Source organism: Amblyomma americanum, chromosome 6 (assembly GCF_052857255.1).
Source record: "Amblyomma americanum isolate KBUSLIRL-KWMA chromosome 6, ASM5285725v1, whole genome shotgun sequence".
Lineage (NCBI taxonomy): Eukaryota > Metazoa > Arthropoda > Arachnida > Ixodida > Ixodidae > Amblyomma > Amblyomma americanum.
In genome coordinates this window covers 128159231-128179744 of record NC_135502.1, presented here as the reverse complement: position 1 = coordinate 128179744, position 20514 = coordinate 128159231, and the positions used below count along the sequence as shown (strand labels likewise).

At 52.6% G+C, this 20514-nt stretch overlaps 1 protein-coding gene and 1 non-coding gene across 8 annotated transcripts in view; both read right to left on the bottom strand.

Annotated features, from left to right (window-relative positions):
* Hr3 (nuclear hormone receptor 3 ROR-beta) overlaps positions 1-20514 on the bottom strand; it is a 127244-nt gene that overhangs the window by 100142 nt on the left and 6588 nt on the right. The gene's annotated exons all lie outside the window — the stretch shown is intronic.
* Positions 2495-2576, bottom strand: TRNAG-GCC (transfer RNA glycine (anticodon GCC)). Its single transcript has one exon. It is a non-coding gene; the product is annotated as a tRNA-Gly (tRNA).

The following is a 20514-nucleotide window of genomic DNA, read 5'->3' as shown; positions in this document are numbered from 1 at the left end:
CTTCCCGTACACCGGGCTCGTGTCTATAGCGATTCCCCTCCAACTTGATGATGATGATGAATCTTTATGACACAAGGGCATCTGTGGCGAAAGAGCGCCATGGCACAGGGTATTTTTCTTCTACCCAAGGTGGGGTCAAACACCGATTTCCCAAGCAGTTCACCCTAAAGAAGCCGAGCACCAGGCTAGGGGCAAGCTTGCATCCATTGCATCACCTGTGGGTACACGGCGACACAGGGGATCGAACCCCGCGCCTACCGCATGCGAGGCGGATGCTCAGACCACTGGGCCACCGCCGCGATGATACCCCTCCAACTTATTCCGCTGTATAGCGATTCCGCAAGGAAAAGGAACGCAAGGCAATGCGGCACTGACTCAACTCACTGCTCTAGTCGAGGCACGCAGTATGGAAAGGAGAAAAAAAAATACGAGAAAGAACGCAGCCAAAAGTAAATAGATTGTGTCGTTGCAATCGGCGTTGGCTCCTCCTGCACCCCCCCCCCCCCCCCCCCTAAAAAGTGGGTGCGGTCTCCATGTCACTGTTAACAGGCACCTTTAGCATACTGGATGCCGTACTGCCGTTACCGGAGTATCGGGAGCCCACGTACTGTCAATGCGCATGCGCAGATGACCTTGGCGCCACGTACTCGGCAGCTGCGTGTACGCCTGCCGCATCGCCACCAATCAGCGCGCGCACACTGGCAGTGGACGGGCTCCCGGTAACGGTGACACGGTATGCTAAAGGTGTCTAATGACTGACGAACTCAAGCGCGGCCTTTTCGTGCTACTTTAGGACGCTGTCGTGTGTTGTTCCAATCTTGCCCATATACGCGTGCATTTTGTCTTGCCTTTCCTTTGTCCGTCATCTAACATGTTCTAACCGTGGCTAGTCCCAACCAACTCCGACAACTTTCTGTCCAGGAGGGCGGTCAGTCGAGCTGGTCGGTGCTCGAACGTCATTTCGAGTCCGCGAAAATTCGGCACGGCCATTGGGAGACAGACGAGCACTCGTCCGTCTCTACCTCCCGGTGTCCGCGTGGAATTTTCGCGCTCCAGAAATGATAACCTTCTATCCTAGAGATACATCCTTATTTGACGACTCTGAAACATCGGGCTTACAAACTGAATAAATTAACATATCTTTGGGCGGGCCCTTTCAGAGAAAAAGAGTCTCGCTGCAGTCATGGTGATAGCAGCAAGCAAGGCCACATCTACCGAAAAGGGGAACCGCACCCGATTGGGCCAGTTGCGTAAGAGTGAGCTCCCGTTACGCTTCGTCCCTTTACGCAAGCGTCGAAACGCAAGACGAGCACTCCGCCGCGCATCTCACTCTTCCCTCCAGGTCCTCCCGTCGACGGCGCGGCAGCAGCCCGCGGCTCTCGCCGACCCGCGGCGCCGTACCGCGCACATGGCCGCGCGTCGTCCGGAGGGAGAAGGCGGGAACGGCCCCCTCCTCGTCTCCCTCACCCGGAAGCGAGAACGACGGCGCTCTGCTGCACTCCAGCAGCTCTGCGGGCCATGCGGCGGCGCCTGCACGCGCGTCGCGGAAGTGAATGCGCGCCTTCCTCTCCGAAGAACAGAGCGCCCGCGGGGCGCGTAGCCCGTTGCGCAACACGGGGCGGCGGCCACGCGGTGGGCGGCGCGCGCACCTGGCCGCGCACTGACTCGGCGTCCGTCACGCGCATCGCTTCTGAAGCGCGTGTGTAACCGCGCGTGTGCAATGAACAAAGCCGCAGTCCGACGACCGCGACAAGGCGCCCTGCGCCCGGGTCATGTCCTGTCGTTGAAGGCGTTGGGACCCCGCGAGGTGGGACCGGACGCTTCAGCCTGTTACTGGCCGAGGGTTAAGAGCGAATTTCGCAGTCTCAAGATTTGCAAGGGCCTGACGAAAATTAGGCGGGCGGATGAAATTAATAAGTTAGCGGGGATAGCGTAACCGCAGCTGGCAAAGGACAGGGTTAATTGCAGAGCGATGGGAGAGGCCTTTGGCCCTGCAGTGGGCGTAGCCAGGCTGAGGATGATGACGATTTGCACACTACGGACATGATAACTGCTGCTTGCGGTCCCATACTTTTCCAGCATTGACCTATGCCCGCCCTTGCAACTAAATGTAAGATGCGTAATGTATACATGTTCTATTTATGTAACAGTGTGCTGTTCATGGGCCAGCAGAACTGCAAGAGTATACTATGCAAGCCGCGGCTAATCACGAACACCTTCGCAGACGATGGACTAAAGACGGAACAGATAAGCAGACCGACTGCTGTAGAAGTGTCGGACTGCGAAGGCCTCCCCGTACTACAGCCGGGAGACGTAAAGATTCCTTAGAATTTTCGGTATAGCAGAACGCTGACAGTGTCAGTGAACAAGAACACGCTTCTTGCACAACTTTAAGGCGGAAGCCTTTATAGGCTGATGTTTCTGGAGAGGATTTGTGCGTCCTGAGAAAGTGTCCGCTCCAACTGTCAATCGCATAACAAAAAAAAACAAATTTCGACGAGGATGGGATTCGAACCCACACGGGCAGAGCCCAATGGATTGGCAGTCGATCGCCTTAACCACTCGGCCACCTAGTCCGAAGGAACTAGAGTGTTTTAGAAGGTATGTCATAATTCTAAGCCGGATATAGCGAACACATCGGATATAAAGAAAGTGTAGTATGTCTTAACTTGAAATCTGATATGGCGAACACACTGGCTTTAACGAAGACAGAGTATGTCATAATTTGCAACCAAAACTAATTCGAGACGCATGAGGCGATCGTGTTGCGCTAGAGAGCTCAACAGAACGACACAAATGCTTTCGCCTTGATGAAAGTGTTCCCCTGAATTTTTTTTCTTTTTTTTTTCTTTCACCCATCGACAGATCCCTGCGTTCCGTTTCAAAACGTGCCACGGAAAGTTAACCCATCGGTCGCGCATCGGTCGCGCATCGGTCGCGCATCGGTCGCGCATCGGTCGCGCATCGGTCGCGCATCGGTCGCGCATCGGTCGCGCATCGGTCGCGCATCGGTCGCGCATCGGTCGCGCACCGGTCGCGCACCGGTCGCGCACCGGTCGCGCACCGGTCGCGCACCGGTCGCGCACCGCTGCCGAAAATCACATTTGAGCAATAGCGCGCAATAGTGTTTGCATTTGAATGCGGACGATTACAGAAAGGAACCTAATTGATTTCATGTAATCGTGTCTCTTAAATCGAATTTCCAGTTTATTCGTGCCCGCACTGCGGTACTGTCAGCATCAACAGTATTAAATAGGCTCCCCTTAATTCTAACTAAGGATAATGTTAACAGCGTATGAAACATGTAACAGCCATTCTGCACGGCCGTTTCAAACGGCTCCGGGAGGAATGCCATGTCGCTCAAGTACCAGTGTTCTGTTGCTACAGAACGTTAGAACAGCATTCGACTGTACAAACACACCACCTCACGGAGCCCCGCGAAGGTACTTCGAGACTTCACAAGCGATCGCGCGAACCTCATAGTGAAGAGCGCAAACACGTCCCCATTTGGAAAGTAAATAGTCTGAGTAATCTCGCACTTTAAGTTGAAGAATAGAGCTCTTATATGGAATGTAATTTTATTTGACTTGGACTATTATGTATTAAGTTTAGGACACAGCAGTGCGCTAAGGAAAAGAAAATGACAGGTGTACAGGTGTAACATCAAGAGATAGACTGAGTGGGTCAGAGAACAAAATCGAGTTAACGACATCCTATAGTCGAACTCAAGAAAAAATAGGCAGGGCATGTTATGCGAAGGGAAGATGAGGTGGTGGTGGTAGCGTTTATTCTGAAATAAAAATCAAAAGAAAGGACAAGATATTTGCAGGCCCCGGCATCTGCCATCACTACGGAGGCACCTGAGCTGGGGCAGCTGCAATAACGGACAGCATGCAGGCAGACCGGAGAAATTGAATAAAAGAGGTGAGGGGACAGTAAGAAAAGATAGGGAGCGATGGTCCCTTTTAGGGTAACGGACTGTACTCAAAGAGAAGGCAAGCGTATATCAGGGGCGGCACAGGGTGAAGTGGACTGACGAAATTAAGAAGTTCGCGGAGATAAGGTCGCCGCACCTGGCCAGGGTTAAATGAAGGTCATTGGGAAATGCCTTTTTCCTGCAGCGGACGCAACAAAGCTGCTGCTGACGACGATGAATGACCAGCGAGGCTAGAAACACGGCGGTTCTGCTGGTCAAAGTATTCCGGACATACATACTCATTAATACCCTCATCTTCGGATCTGCCACCCCCATATAGGTTCGGAGTCCAGCTGCGTATGTTGCAGCCAAACTCCAGGCCTCCATCGGTGGCGCCTCTTCACTCGGTGTTCAGGCCCACAAAACTGGAGACTGCAAGTTCACGAAACAAGCCACCAGACGCCAGCGCGACAAAAGACCCTCGTTATCGCGAAATAAAGAAACAAATAGAGAGGCGCCAAGATTAAAGCCCAATTTTCAACGATTAGACATGGTATGCGAAAATGGAAAAAAAAATTGGCTACGCACAGGACCTTATAGGCTCACATTCATAGACTCGGAAAGATGGGCTAGTGTTTTTTTGCAAAACACGAGCCACCGTTCTACGAGGCACGACCTACGCAGACGACGCTTCAGAGCACCGGCGTGACTGCAGCACGGCGAGTGAACACTAAAGTCTTCGACTGCCTTTTGAAATTGTCGTGGAGCACCGCGGAATTCTGCTCTGTCCGAGGACCACTCGAAGCATATGCTTTCCATTCTGTTCAGGTATTGTTTCGGCGCGGTTGAGTGCCACGGCTGCTGGATGTGCCTCGTTCAGCCGTGCCCGTTGAGTAGTGTGCAACGCTTCATCTTGCTTACAGATCTAACATCCTACACAGCGTCGAAATCGAGCAGCTCTCACGATGTGACAGGACACGAGTGGACTAAGGGCTCAAAGCTTTCACCAGGTGGCGTTTCTGTCATGATATCCCCGGAGGCTTACCCCGAAATGAAATGCGGAGAGAACGTCTAAGGCCCAATTTAAGGTGGCTGCAGCTTATATCCTCGGGACAAGGGTCGGCGGTATATACTAGCATATGACCTTCCCTAATGAAGTGGACAGCAATCTGCTCAAAAGCCGATCTTCCCTTGCCAATGTCAGCTATTCGCAGACTAGAACACTGCGTTAGAACAAACAGGAATAAGCTGTGAAGCATGCGAACCTAGACCCTCAAGCCTCCGCAGCGTATACGCCCCACCTAAGGGTTATTTCTTCTCGGCGCGATAATCTGCACCACCCATCGCAGGTGTGTTCGCGCAAAAAAACACAAAAGTACCCGGTGGGAACCAACTCCTGAAGGGAGGGTGCCGGGGTGAGCGCGGCTCTGCCCAAGGCTCCCGCTCTGTTCGAAACGTCGACTCGAAATTGAAGCGTTTCTCAACCTCGCATGCATACAAGGATGCAGAGGTGTCTCTACGGAGTCTGTCGGCGAACAGTTCGTGCAATTTCGCTTTCACGTTGCAGGAAACAGTGATAAGGAAATACGACAAAGTGACGCTGATAGCCGACTACCGTTCAGCGCAAAGCGCATAAGTAAACGAGGTGTTGCATGAAGACGCGCAAGTGGACGCCTTCCTTTGCCTCGCCCTTTCCTCCATATCTTGTTCAGCGTTTTCTTGTCTTCACGAAGGGTGCGCTGTTGAGTGCGCTGCACTGAATGCCGAATTTCAGGGGCTAGCTGCACCACGTGAGACGCACTTCGGTCACGTTCACTCCCCCTGGACGACGTCCAGGAAGAGGGCGCGCGACGTGAACTGCAGCCCGCCGACATGACAACGCTGTGCCACGTTATTTCTCGCCGTTTCGTCGAATCCAGCAGCTTGCGTCATTGAGAGGCCGTCTGATGAATACTGTGCCCCGCAATCGGCCGAAGAGGGCAGCGAGGAGAAGCCGCTACGCCCCCACATGCCGTCTGCCGCGGTGTTGGACGACGAATTCGCCCGTGGTGTCCGCTCACGGAACCGCGACGAGTGATGTGCGTGACGGATGCGGTGCAGTGGAAGCACTGCAGCCCATGGTGCTCCTCCACTGTGCCGCGTTCGCCGATGCTCGTCGCGATAAGCTCGCGGCCTACAGGGCGCTGGGCATACGACCAGACTCCCTCAAGACGCTATTGCGGCCGCAGGGCAGTGCGCGCTCCCGTGAGCGAACCTTGGAGAGCCTCTGTGCGTTCCTCGAACAGACGGGCTTGACGTCCCGTCTGTTCTCCGCCAGGTAGTTACGCGCAGTGACCGAACGCTCCACGAGTCCTACCTTGGTCGATCAACAGCTGGACGCCCCACTCTAGCTGTAGTGAACATAGTGCTGTGCGCGGGCGTTTTTATTGCTCCATCATCGCGCACAACCTGTACACATTTATTATTGTGTAAATAGTTTGTGTATATTACCTCTCGCCCTATCCTCTCCTCCTGTGTCCCCTCAGCTCTTTCATTTCATTTCTCCATTCTGCCTGCTATCCTTTCCTTCCTCTGCCCCAGCTCAGGTGCTTCTGTATTGATGGCAGATGCCGGGGCTAGCAAAAATCTTTTCCTTCCTTTTTACTATTATTTTAATAAACAACCACTTACCACTACCCGCCATTTTTCGTTCCCCTTTTACGCGCCCAAGAGACACCCGCGTTCAGCGATTGTAGCCAACATAGTGGCAGCTATAAGCGGCCGTGAAACTTCGTATACTGGCAGGCGAAGTCCCGTGCGGTTTTGCGTAAAGGGCGGCGCCGCTGAATCGGCGTAGAAGGCTGCTCTAGTGCTTCGCGAATCGTTTACACCTCCTGCACACCACTCAATATGTACCCTCTGCCGGTTTTAATATTCATGGGAGAAGATTACGGCCAACAGAACGCAAAAACAAATAATCTCGTCTTCTGCGCTAGATGAAAGGTCGGGATGCATGCGACTGCTTCAGCTCATTTAGCTCGCGCCCCTATACAGTGCGCACTCGTAATGCCATACGAGATTTCTCCGACGAAAAATTTGTCGATGCAGCCGTTAAATACGACATACCTGCCTCAAACCATTTAAAGACAGCCATTTTGTGTACGTATGACGGGCTACCATCGACGCAACCTTCAAGAACAATCAGCGGGATCTCCGAAGGGTGAAGTGGGCACGCGCATTAACGGGGCTTGACGCCGTAATGAATTTACCCATAGAGAGTAATACTGGGCCAACTTAAATCCCCAAAGTACGCTCTCGTTTGCGGACCTAAACAATGCGCCAGTATCAGCGAGAAGAAATTAACGATTTATGAAATGGCTTTCCTGGAGTTCTTGTTCAGCTGTTCACTCTGCGGGACATGCGTTATAACACGAAAGCAGTCTACATTCACCGGAAATTCCAGGGACATTTACAGGACACACACCATCTAATTTTTATTTTGCGCAAACATCCATTCTGTGCCCCTTTTGGGGTATTTTGTCGTTTGTCCGCCAGCAAAAGACGCCTTTTTGCCTAGAAAATTTAATTTAGAGACTTTCCCGCTACTCGATTCAAACTCGCGCCGTCTGCATCGAAAAGGACTCCGCGACTCCCGTTTCAAAAGTTAACGGCGGTTCAGCCTAGCCTCTGGGATCCGACGTTTCGCCCGCAGTTTACTTGCAAAATCAGCTGGCGATGGCGACATCCATTTCCATTTTTTTTCTTTTCTAGCTAACCAAAGATCCGTTTTCGGCGTGGCCAGTCTAAGAATAGAACAGGGCAACCTATCAACACCGGCCAACTTTAATCTGTCATCACCGTCCCTCTCACAAAACTTGTTATTGAGCTAGGCGGTGCAGATTGCCAGACAACTCAGCGCAAAACAAAGAAGACTGAAGAAGACGGCTGAACAGAGTCTGTCCCGTCAAATCTGTCTGTTTCGTTTAGCGCTGAGATTTCTAACTCGATAGTTGGTGCTGTGCACAAGAAATGCCAACACCTACATAACCACTTCGTCAAAAGATTACGAGAAGCATGCCTTCATCGCACTGCAGCAACGAAGAAAACTACGCCACTCGTTTTTTTTTTCTCTCTGGTTCTGGAAATACGGCACGCGCGGTCGCTATACATAGACGCGCTGCTGGCGAACAGGGTCGGCTTACTCAGTAAAGCTGGGCAGAGTGGAGCACTGGGCTTCCACGAGAAAATGAAGGGCACCGCGTGCGAGCAGCGCCTGACGAGCCGCACAAATGCCGATGAAGTAAATACGCCAGCAGAGCCAAAGGACGACAACAGGCATGGGAAAAGGTGACACCGGCGGACCCTACCTTTCAGCGGAGTGGCTACTGACGCCAAGGCTAACAATGTCCCATAACAACAACGAGAGAAACAACAAAGCTCTTCGCCAGAACACGATTCAAAGCGCCGTGAGGCCTTGCGCATCACATGCTACAAAGCCGGATAGGTACCCTAATAATACAACAATAATAATACTTATTTCGCCACCACGCACTACATGGTGAACGCCTAGGTGTGCGCAATAAAAGCTGTCCCAGCAGTTTGGCGGTAGGAGACTGGGTTAAACATACAACGCATACTGTATACTCATAGATACAGCACACATAGGGCTGCAGTTATGGCCAATGGCAAAAAGAAAAGGGGGGGGGGGGGCAAGAATAAAGTCATCAAAAGAGAGCAACCTCGCGAACTAAACATTACGGAGCCGGGGAGACGAGGCAAAAAAAGGCGCAGAATAGGCGGCTGGAAAAAGAAGCCCGAGTCGCGGCGGGGGAGAGTGCGGGCCGCCGGCCTGCGCAACCACACGGCGGGCGTCGTCGCAGGCGGCGCGGCTCGGGGGGGAGACCGCAGTCCGCGGAACGGGGTCACGCGGAGGAGGGGGGGGGGGGGGGGGGAGCGTGCGCCGAGCGGGAGAGCCGAGCAAACGGGGAAGGAGGGGGAAACACGGAAAAAAAAACGACCTTGGCAAGGTCGTTGTCTTCTTCCAACGCGCGCCCGATTCCAGCCCGCGCTCACTACTGGCCCGGTCAGAACCAGCATCGGGCAAACAATGGCGGTGGGCCGTCGCCAGAGCTCGCCAGGCGCGGATAGCGGCAACGTGGGCCACACTGGCTTCTTCCCTTGCCGGCTGGATTCGTGGCGCGTCGCGTGCGAACGTTCGGGCGAAAGATTTGGCTATCCAGTGGCGTTGCAGTCCATCACTGCGTTCGCCTTGATGATCCGACGACGATCATGTTAGCGTCAGAACGAGAACGTGATGCCGTGTGTCCAATGCGTCGGGGCATCCGCAGCACGGCCTGTGTGCCGGAAGGGGCTGCAAATTTAGCTGCCCAGACGCCTGATGGCTAACCGCACAAGGATCAGCTGGCTCTGCCTTCGCGCACAAAAGGATGTTAGACTCGAATACTGGTGCTCCTACCTAAACATGTGCTCGAGTAACAGGCAGCATTATTTAGTCCCCATTTTGGACCTCCTGGCGAGAAGAACATGGCGATTAAAGTCAATGACCGTAGCTTATCTCCATATGGCTGCCATCCGAGACTCCGCACACAGGCAGTGACTTCGCAATCCTCGCTGCCATCGGCGCCCAATGTTAGTTTCGCATCCCTTCGCAGAATCAGCGTTTTTCGCTGCCTCTGCCAGGAAGGCCCGTTCCGTCCTCAAGTATCGCAACCAGCAGCTCGTGTGGACGCGGTTTCGCCCGTGTTTCGGCGAGTGCCGATGCAGCGTCTACTACGGGTGACCAGCCTGGGCCCAAGTCTGCCCAGCGGCGGCGGTGCGAATGCTACCGCGGAGAACGAATCCGCCCGCGTCGACGCGGGGGCACCTGCAGCGGGCGGCGGCGGCAGCAGGCCGAGGTGCGCCGCCCGGCGTCAGCGCGTTGGCTTCCCAGGGACGCGCGCGGGGGCAACGCTCGGCGCGAGGGTCCCGTTACGAGCGCCCTCCTCCTCCTCCCCTCTCCCCCCGCCGCCTGTCATCTTTGTGCTGGCTTGGCATCGCGCCGCCGCGTTCTTATGCGCGTGATGCCCGCTGCGCGCCGTCCGCCTGGCACCGCTGCCGGGGGCGCGCTGCCGCTAGACAACGGCGCCGCCGCGGAACGAGGAAGGGCCAGAGACGGAGGTGGGCTAGCTAGCTCCCTGCGCCGTCGCTGACCAAGTTGCGCGCTGGAAGACACCGGGCGGAGGAGCGCACGTCCGAACGAATGTGAGGGGTTCGCAAGGGTCACGGCCTGGACGACGAGAAGGTGAAAGCTGAGAGTCCGGAATCGATGTTCATCTGTATGGCGCTAACTGCAAAGTTCCTGAACGCCCCTCTTCATTTCATTCTTTACAAGTAGGCTATGCACACAATGGCGCCAGACATCGTTTCTGCCACGCGTAATGCAGGCACACTCCGTTCCCTTATTTACTATCAGCCCCGGCTGACGTCGTCGATGAAGCCAGCCGAAACGCGGCGAGTGCCTTTAGTTAGTGTCTTTCAAGTTAGTGCCTTTCCCGACATCTCCGACGGGGCTTCCAATGCAAACGTCACCGACGTAGGAGGCAGCGGCGCTATCAATATTGCAGAGAGAATAGGAAGCCAGCGTTCGATTGTGCGAAGAGTCCGTGGCCGGTTCTCACAAGCCTTCAGCGCACGACCTCTCACTGACGGTTGCTCGTCGACGGAGCCCGCTGGCCTCAACCTCCTGACAGCGGTGCGCTTCCTCCTTTACGAGTGCAATTAAGCAAATGGTGCCCGACAACAGGGCACAAATTTGGGAGAGATGCCCCACGAGCAGCCTGCGATGCTAGGCGGCAGCGTTTAATACCGCATCGCTGCACTCCAAGAGCCTCGAATGCGCCCGTGGTCTTACCACCTCATTGCTTCTTCCCGCGATTATCCAAGTATCTTGAAGTCCTTCATTGCCTCTTTCTCATTTTTCTCTGCCTTCATCTCTTCCTTTATGTCGCCCTTGAGGGTGATAGTCGGCGCTCCAGTCATTTCCTCATTACTCCCCTCCTCTCGTCTGTGTGCGTTCGTTAAGCTCCTGATGGGTGACGTCGTTCACCATCGCAATAGCGGCAAGCTGACGCGAAAAAAGAAACCGACAGGCACTTCCGGGTCGCCAGCAGAAAATGTTATGTTTAGTGGGAGAGGGGAGCCGCATTTTTCGCTCAGTACATTTTCCCACTGGGGCCGTGTCTCACGGTTGAAATGGTTTAATAAATGTCGCACAGCTTTTAAACTACAACCACTATAGTCACGAATTACGATCCAGACTGGGAACACTTCCGAATATCTAGGTTTTCGTAAGGAGCACACGTAATATTATACAAAAATCAAACCAGCCCTCCCTGATGATTAATTAGCCAATTCCCGACGGGTCGCAATAGCCCCGCGTCATGACTGTACAGCTTTCAAGACGTCAGTCGAACTTATTTTGACAGGTATGTGAACGAAGAAGTTATGTGAACGATTCAGCTTATTTGCGCACTGCTGGAAACGCTGATGCGTGCAAAACACCGAAAGAAGCCACACCTGCTCTTACCTGAAACGCGGAAGCGTCCATATTGTGGCGAATTCCACTGGTTGGTCCTCGGCAACTTTTCTTGTTCCGCGGCGGCGAGTGCGTACATGTTCCACCGGTCGTTTCAGAGATATCCGCTCCGCGGCGGAGCGCTCAGCGAATCGGATGCGAATAGGCTCGGTTTGTTACTGAATCGAACAGTAATGTCACGAACTAGAACGCGACAAAGTGGGCCGTGGCGCGGCACGGAGCGCTCACGCTATAGGCCCATCGCCATCTGTCATGCAGTCTTTTCTCTCTCTCTCTCTTTTTTTGAAGCGATGTTTATTGCCTCAGGGCATAAAAACTATGAAGTGAAAGATGAGTAAGAACCTTAAATAAATGAAAAAAGTTGAGCAGATATGATGACATCAAGAAGTGAACGATGATATGGACCCTGTGTCCATGCAATGTATGAATCCGGATTGTCCGGCGAGAGTCCCACTGACCCCAGGTGCCGAATTCTCGTCGGCTTCGGCGCCGGGCAGTCCCACAACAGGTGGTGGATATCCGCCTCACAGTCTCTGTTCTTGCAGACTGGACACCCGGAGCGGGGATATAAATATTTGAAATGCGGCCACTTGCGTGTCACAGCTGGAGTTAGGGCGTGTTAGTTGGAGTGTTCTCTTCATCGGCTTGCCGTCACGTAACAATATAATCGAATAGTTCTGCAAGTATTCGCTCCCTACGCGCGTATTCGAACAAATGCATATTCATGCGAAACAGCGAAGTCAGTGCATTAACGATAAGGCCGTCATGTCATACGCACACTACTGATGCGCACGCGTAGTTTTGCTACTGATGGCCACAGCGTATACAACCTAAAGCCAAATCACTGTTGATGAGGGTCACTAGAGTTTGACGCACGCATTGCGAGATGGGATATGACGACAAGGTTTGTTAAGCCCTGCTCAACCCCGTCGCTGCGCCGAATCTTGAAGGCCATATGTATGAGCACTGAACCTCAGAGACCGATCGCGGGAGCATGCTATGCGGCGTTGGAGAGCGCGCTGTTTTTAAATCAGTCGTCGAAAAAAAACCTACGGCGTGCCCTGTTCGAATTCCGCGCCATTTATCCGAAAACTATCAGAAATTTTGAGAATAGATTCTATTCGAATAAATTATAGCACGCACTACTTCATAACTTCAGAGAGAATTGAATAGAAGGCCATCCGAACCACTGTTCGAAGTCAGACTGCTGACAGCGTCGTCGTCCGTATTCAGGCCGAGTAGTTACTCTTCTCGCCGCGATTACTTCGGACAGCTGTGGAAAGAGCTCAGGGGGCGAAACGTTTGCCCCCAAAGAGATGTTTATTAAATTTACTATAAGAACGCTTCTTGAGTCGGCTCACAAACTGTCGAAAATCGCCGGTTAAATCTGCGCCACAGAGCGACACAATTCGGATGAAGAGATATATGCAGACATTCGCGCGGCCTGTGCTCATTTCCGGCGTTAAGCCCTTGCCGTTGGCCGTGTATATAGGACGTGGCAAAATGCATTGCCGCACCTCATGAGCCAACTGCGGCATCATGAAGCGCTGCTGAAAACGAATATGCGAGGATGCGTATGCCAGACCCAACCTCCGGAATTCGTTGCGCATGATAGCTTCCTTTGGGCTACTTGCCGGAGCAAGTGTGTTCCACTGGGCGATCAGGATTGGGTCGCTCTGTTGCGGATTTTCGTTGCTCGGACACGTATTTTACACACCGCTCCAAAACTACCAACGCCGCCGCGGTGGCAGTGGTTATAGCGTTCGGCTGCTGACCCGAAAGACACCTTTTCGATCCTGGCCGCGGCGGTCGAATTTCGATCGAGGCCCGTGTACTGTGCGATGTCAGTACACTTAAAAAAGCCCAGGTGGTCGAAATTTCCGGAGCCCTTCACTACGGCGTCCCTCATAGCCTGAGTCGCTTTGGGACGTTAAACCCCATAAACCAAACCTAAACTACCAGCGGAATTCGCCGTAAAAATCATTTTTACGCATTCATTTCGCATTCTTGGCTTGAAATGGTCCGATGCGGCTTGTCGCAAACGGTTCAGAATATAATAAGCGTTAGCCATTTGCGGTACATTATATTTCTGCAGTGACCGAAGTCGCGTACATATCTGCACGTAGTGACTTAAGCGGATAGATGTGCACATAATGCAAGAAGCGAGCCTAAATTGCACTGAGGGCAGGTTTAACGCACCAAGTAGACAGCCTATCTATCAGAACGAAGTGATACTTGCATAGCTTACAAAAGAAAGGCAATCAAGGAAGTTGACGACGAGAAACGGCTGCTACGCGGTAGAGACGACAGTGGACGAGGATTTGACAATTATGCTGTTTTCCGATGACAGTTCTGTGCGTCCCTCAGACTTAATTAGGCCACACGATGATGATGGATTTTTATGGTGCAAGGGCATCTATGGCCAAAGAGCGCCATGGCACAAGGTATTTTCAAATTCTCAAGGTTGGGTCGAAGTCCCATTTCCCAAGCATTTCCCCCTAAACAAGCCGAGCACCAGACCAGGGGAAAGCTTGTACCCACTGCATCACCGGTGGGCACCCGGCGGCACTGGGGATCGAACCCCGCACCTCCCGCATGCGAGGCGGACGCTCGATCGACTAGGCCACCGCTGCGATACTCACGATGGAATTAATCTCTCATTGTAATACCTTCAACACAATCCGACTTTTACCCTGAGGCGAAGCGCCACCGAAATGACGAGACCACGGGTATCGAATTCCATTTGGCTAGGAAGAAGCCAGGACACTCCTCCAGAGGCAATCACGTGGCAGCGGAATGGCGGCGTTGTTGCGCTTGTAGGTTGCCACCACCGTTCCTACGACGACGCCTTTTATCTTCGCAGCGCCCACATGATACAGCTGCCGCTGCAGAACAGCCCATGGAGATGTGCTGCGCCTTTTCCGCTATCCAACCTCGCCACTCTGCGCCTGCCGCTACCACCCTAAACGTCTTCACGTCGCGCGCAAGGCACCAATGATCGCTGCCTGGCCGAGTAGAGCCTCCGCCTGCGTCATCGTGCGCATGTGTAAGGGACTCTGAGGCGAATGTCAAGTACCAGCAATTATATATATATATATATATATATATATATATATATATATATATATATATATATATATATATATATATATATATATATATATATATATATATATATATATATATATATATATATATATATATATACGGAATGTAATTGCTGGTACGTCGCCCTTTTTTTTCATTCATATTCTTGAAACTGGTTGGCTTAAGTGTTGTAATGAATTAAAACTACCATATCGGCGATTACCTCTCAGTTTCTTTAGTTCCCCATGTGACCTAAACACCAACTACACGTCAGAGCTACTGTTCGGTTGATGAAATCGAAACCAGAACAGCACGAGAAAAATTCAATTATGAATTATTTAGCGGTCGTAGGCGAATACCACGTCGTGAACCATGTGTTCTAATGTCTAATGAATCTCTTAAAATAAGGAAACGTCCAACTAAAATTAGGTGTCTATGGTACTTTAAGCGAGGAAAGGTTAAAAAAAATGACAGGTGTCGCCGCCACTGGCCGCTCTCACAAGCAAACCAGATGACAACAGGACAGTTCTAAGCGTGCGGCTAAGTTGCACCTCGATCTCGTCGCAAACGGTGATCGCAGGGTATTTTCCGGTCTTGATGTCACCAGTTTTGATACAAATTACAGTTTTGCAAATTCAATTTTCTCGGCAATAAATTCCTCCGGTTCCCTGCAGCGTGTTTCTAATCGGCGCGCGCAAGTGATCCCTGCCTCGTGGGGAAAGAGGGCCCCTCGCATGTTAATGGCCCGCGGAGCAGCAGCGGTCGCGCCCTCGGACTGCTGCGCACCGCCTCGTGCAGCGATGGAGTCGGCCGCACAACAGCTCGGGGGACCTTGAGGAGTCGGCGCCATCGGCTGCTCAGACGACGCCGAGCCGATCGGACGGCGACCGGCTTGGCGCTTCCCCTCCGCAGCGGCGGCCTGCCAGTGTGCCCCTCGGGACGTGTTCCCCCCCCCCCCCCCCCAGCCGGTGGGTGTGCGTGCGTGACGTCATCGCCGTTACTCGGCCTGCTAGCGCCCCCTTCTTCGGCCGACGTGACCGGCCCCACTGCCGATGCTCAGCGGTGGCTGGCGCAACGACTCGGCCGCACGCGAGAGCCATGCTCGCGCACACCTGGACGAAGGCTGCGACGCCAGCTTTAGCGTATCCGCCAGCTTAAGTTACGAATTCGGGAGCAGGACCAGATGCTGCAAGCAGTGATGTGGACGCATAATCGCTATGGGATAAAAGCAGAAACTACCACCTTTCGTCGCCCTTCACCGAGGCAGACCCCACCCCTTTAAGCGGACATATTCCGGACTACCTCAGTCATATGAACAAAGCAGCATGCGACTTCAGTGCCTTCGAAGGTAACGGATGCTTGCAAGGACAAAAAACATAGTGCTACCTATCCCGCAGGAGCGAATCCAACTACATACACGAAATGGCTAGCTACTGCAGTGACTGCGCTGATCCCTGCGCGATCGTATAGAGGATTTTAGTATTAACGCGACAGCGTTAACGAACTCGTGTCGCAGAAAGTCCGGCGCCGTTGACCGTGAGCGACAAATCCCCACAGAAGCAGCCAAGGAGCGAGGCGAACCTCGTAGGTCACGTGACCTCGCGGCGTCATCATAACCTGGCCACCGGATTGTGAGCAAACTGCGCACCGTGGCAGGTTGGTCGCTAGACAGGCACGTATTGAAGACCACTGCTGCTGTCTTGGCACTGCTCAGCGACAGCCTTTCCCCTGTCCTGGGAGTTACCTTGGGCCCCTCCCGAAAAAAATTCCTCCCTACGTGCCTGTCGCCAGAGATCGCTCGACAGGGGCAACGCGGGTCGCCCAAGCGCCCCACCGCTGGTAGCAGCTGCCGTCGCAGGGCAGTGGCGCATCGCACCTCTTCAACCAGGATGGGTATGAGGACTCCCAGGTATTTATGAATTTTAAGTAGAAAATAAACAGTTCTGCACATATATGGCCAGTCAGCAATCGCTTCATGACCGTAAGGCGGAGCTTAAGAGCCCGCTCCAACTTTTCCAGGAATTAATATGAGACTCATCAGCTCAAAATTGAATAACCAGTCAGCGATGAACAAGTGTGGCAGACTAGCCGGACGCACACTGCCACAATATCGACGCCTTTACCGCAGCTCACGTATTACCTGAGCGCTGCTATACGAAGCGCTCTCCGCAACACTAATCCTCCCCATCGCGTTTCGCCCCGGCGCAGCAAAATGTCACCCAAGGCAGAGCCGGGGACCAGCGGTTGTGCGCGGGAATCGACGCGCCCCATTAATACATTCGTGCTGCACAGGGACTTCCGAACCGAAGCGCACCTTGCGCAACAATTCACGCGGCGCTGCGACGCAACGGCGTTTCGGGAAAATTGAAAGGTCGCCAGGTCCCGTTTCCAAAACGTGAGGGGTGTGCAGAGGCGGGTTTCAAAACGCTGCCTCGCATTCTCGTCGTCCCTGCTCGCCGGTTGCGTCCAGCCTACCGGCGGCGGCCGACGAAATGCGACATCTACAGCGTGGCGGAGGCACATACGCCCGCTAACGATTATCCGCGCCATATCATTAGACGCGGGAAAGAATAACGCGAAGCGGACATTGAGGACAACTGCAAGTTGGCCTGTAAAGATACGTTATGCACCACGTCCTGGTGACAGAAAGGATACTTTTACTGAAAACGGGACACTTAAAACCTGCAAGAGGCCGCAGACCCAGTCGAAAAATCGACAGAGTCGGTCCCGTAATAGGACAGAATTTTTTACCGTCCTGTCGTGACGGCAGGTTTTTCAGCGACAGCTGTTAGGCGCCCGTCCCTGGCTTTCTCGTCGCCGTAACCGGTTGGTGCGTTAATGTCACCGTCACGTGACATTATGCCATTATGTCACGTGACTTTCTGTCCCATGGCCTTATATCACGGTCAACCTGGGTCGCATAAGCCTCCGGGTGGCTCTGTATGGAACATCCGCCTGCCAGTGCAGGGGTGCATCACTTCACCACTACACCAGTTGGCCAGGAAAACTGAACGCCTAAACAGCTATCGCTGAACATCGCGTTACACAGTCGTAACCGTCCTGTGAGATTTTTTTCTTTTTTTGTAGCACTACGAAGTCGACTGCAGTCGCAACAGTGGACTGTACAATACTACAAAAACTCCTGTTGTCACGAGACGAATTTAGACTGTCAGGTCCCAAAATACTACAAGAAAGTATTGCTTTTCCGACAGAGAAGTGAAAGAAAAAAACTAAGAACCTAAATACAGGTATCGCCGCAACCAGCCGTTTTCGCAAGCAAAGCATGAAGACTGCAATACTGTTCCTTATGCGAATCTCGGAGGTCAGGCGACAGCGCCATTCACTCTTAAACGGTGGTCACGGAGTCCTTTTCAGTAATAATGTCGGAAGTTCGAATCGAGTTCCGAGAAAATATTCCTTTGGCAAATCCAATTTTATTAGCAATAAATGCGTCTTTCACACCCGCGCAAACATCAGCATAGCCATAAAGAGCCAGTACACAATCGACTTTTAGCCTACTCCCCATGTGTCGCTTCCTGAAGTTAAACCCCGCACACCACATACGCACAACCGCAGAGGTGGCCTCGTTGTTGAGCATCCGCCTCGCATGCGGGAGGTGCGGGGTTCGATCCCCAGTACCAGCGGGTGCCCACAGGTGATACAATGAGTACAAGCTTCCCCTGGCCTGGTGCTCGGCTTATCAAGGATTGCTTGGGAAATGGGTCTTTGACCCCGCCTTGGGCAAACGAAAATACCTTGTGAATGGAGCTCTTTGGAAACAGATGCGTTTGCGCCATAAAAAATCAAACAAATTTTTACTGAGATGGAAAATTGAATAGAAGTGTCCTCAGCGCCGCATTACGTGCAGCTGCGGTCGCTCAGCGGCCATGTTCGTGTGCTACTGGGCATGAAGAGGCCGCGGGTTCGATCTGCGACCGCATTGCGATGGAGGCGCAAAGCGAAAACACCCCTGCAATGAAATTTCCGAGGAAGCCAACGATTCCCAACCAGCAGAACAATTCTGGAGCCCCTCAACTATACTGCGAGCACCACCACAACGGCGCATCACTAACGGCAAAAAAAAAAAAAAAAGACGGAAACAGTACGAGGAAACGGTTCACTGGACGCTTGCCACTAATGTGCTCAGCGACAGGTGCTTGAAGTGGTAAATAATATTTTACATTCATTATCATCCGCTTTCTCTGCCAGAGTGCGCAAGATATCAGTATACGCTGTAACTTGCAACGTCAATGTTTGGTTTATGGGGGTTTAAAGTCCTAAAGCGACTCAGGCTATGAGGGACGCCGTAGTGAAGGGCTCCGGAAATTTCGACCACCTGGGGTTCCTTAACGTGCACTGACATCGCACAGTACACGGGCCTCTAGAATTTCGCCTTCATCGAAATTCAACTGCCGCGGCCGGGATCGAACCCGCGCCTTTCGGGACAGCAGCCGAGCGCCATAAACACTGAGCCACCGCGGCGGCTGCAACGTCATTGTGTTCTGACCACTGAGCGTAGCGCGTTGCAGTGGCGCCATGCCTGATGTCGCTCTGTGCTGACCAATCGGCGTGCTGCGGTTACGGCAACGCAGGTCAGAACAAGCGACCTCAACAGCCGTCGCTGTCAGGTGTAAATCCGAGCTCCAGGATAAAAGAGTTCGCTGGGAAAAGCTCTGAAAGCAACAACGCTAACGTTCTGTGGAAAATGTAACATGCAGTGCAACGTGCGGTTTTAGACTTTCGATGGCGATGAAATGCGAAAACTCCCATGTGCTGTGCTGTGCGCATGCACACTAAAGAGCCCCAACACAGGCCACGTGTCGATCGCTACCACAGCGCCAGCTTTTCGACGTTGAATAGACATGAATGGTTGGTTAGGGACACGATACACGGCTGCCTTGGGGTCACCGCACGTCGACACGCACGAGATTAAATCAGTTACTCCCGCATTGACAAGGACGTTGCGGTGACAAAATCGGGCGCATGCACGCTATCCGAGCGTGCGGCGTATCGCTGCCCGGACGTGTCAACGACAAGCTAATATAAAAACGGATCTTCCCAGGTTTTCATCTGTAATCCGGCCCGCTTGAATTTGCCTAGCCTCGCCGAGAAACCCTATATGCGTGGCAAGGGGGCGCATTTATTTTCAAGTCACAAATGAGCCACTGACTGACGAGCCGCTGGAAGCGGCTCAAAAATCGAAGAATCAAGTACAACCACAATACAATATTCGCTGTCTTATTGGTTTTGTTGAAACATAAGGGGTTTTTTTTCGGCCATGAACATTAATTACATCACGCCGGAACAAAAACTACGTTGCTCGCATGGGAGGCTTAAAACTGATCTTTTACAAAGTTCTTACAGAGCGTTCAAGCCAAGCTCTCTGGGGAAATATTACTGAGTACGTACCACATTTATTTGTTTCACGCACTTCATCCTCATCATCAGCCTGACTACGCCCACTGCTGGGCAAAGGCCTCTCCCATGTGTCTCCAATTAACCTTGTCCTTTGCAAGCTGCGGCCACTGTATCACTAAAACTTAACGGATCTTTATTTCACAACGTAGGACCTTGAATGGGTAATGCGCTGGCGTAGCATTCTCTTCTCGGTTGCAGATTCAACGTTAATTATAAACGTTACTTGCTAATGTTACTCGTCAGTATTATCCGTTAATGATTATGAATGTCCTCCGCCAGGAATTATTAGTACCCTGCGGTTGGTCCCGAGAGAACCACACATAGAAGACGAAAAACCGCAGCGCATACTGTCACGAAGTTAGCTACAGCGATGAACGTCAGTAAGCGAGTGAACCGTAGACTGAAGAGCGAGCAAGCTATTTCCGCGCATTGTGAAAGACAGCTTCAGGACTTCGCCAGAAGAGAGGAAGTATGCCCGAGGAACGAGATTGCTAGAGTACGCTACGCAATTCAGCAGACA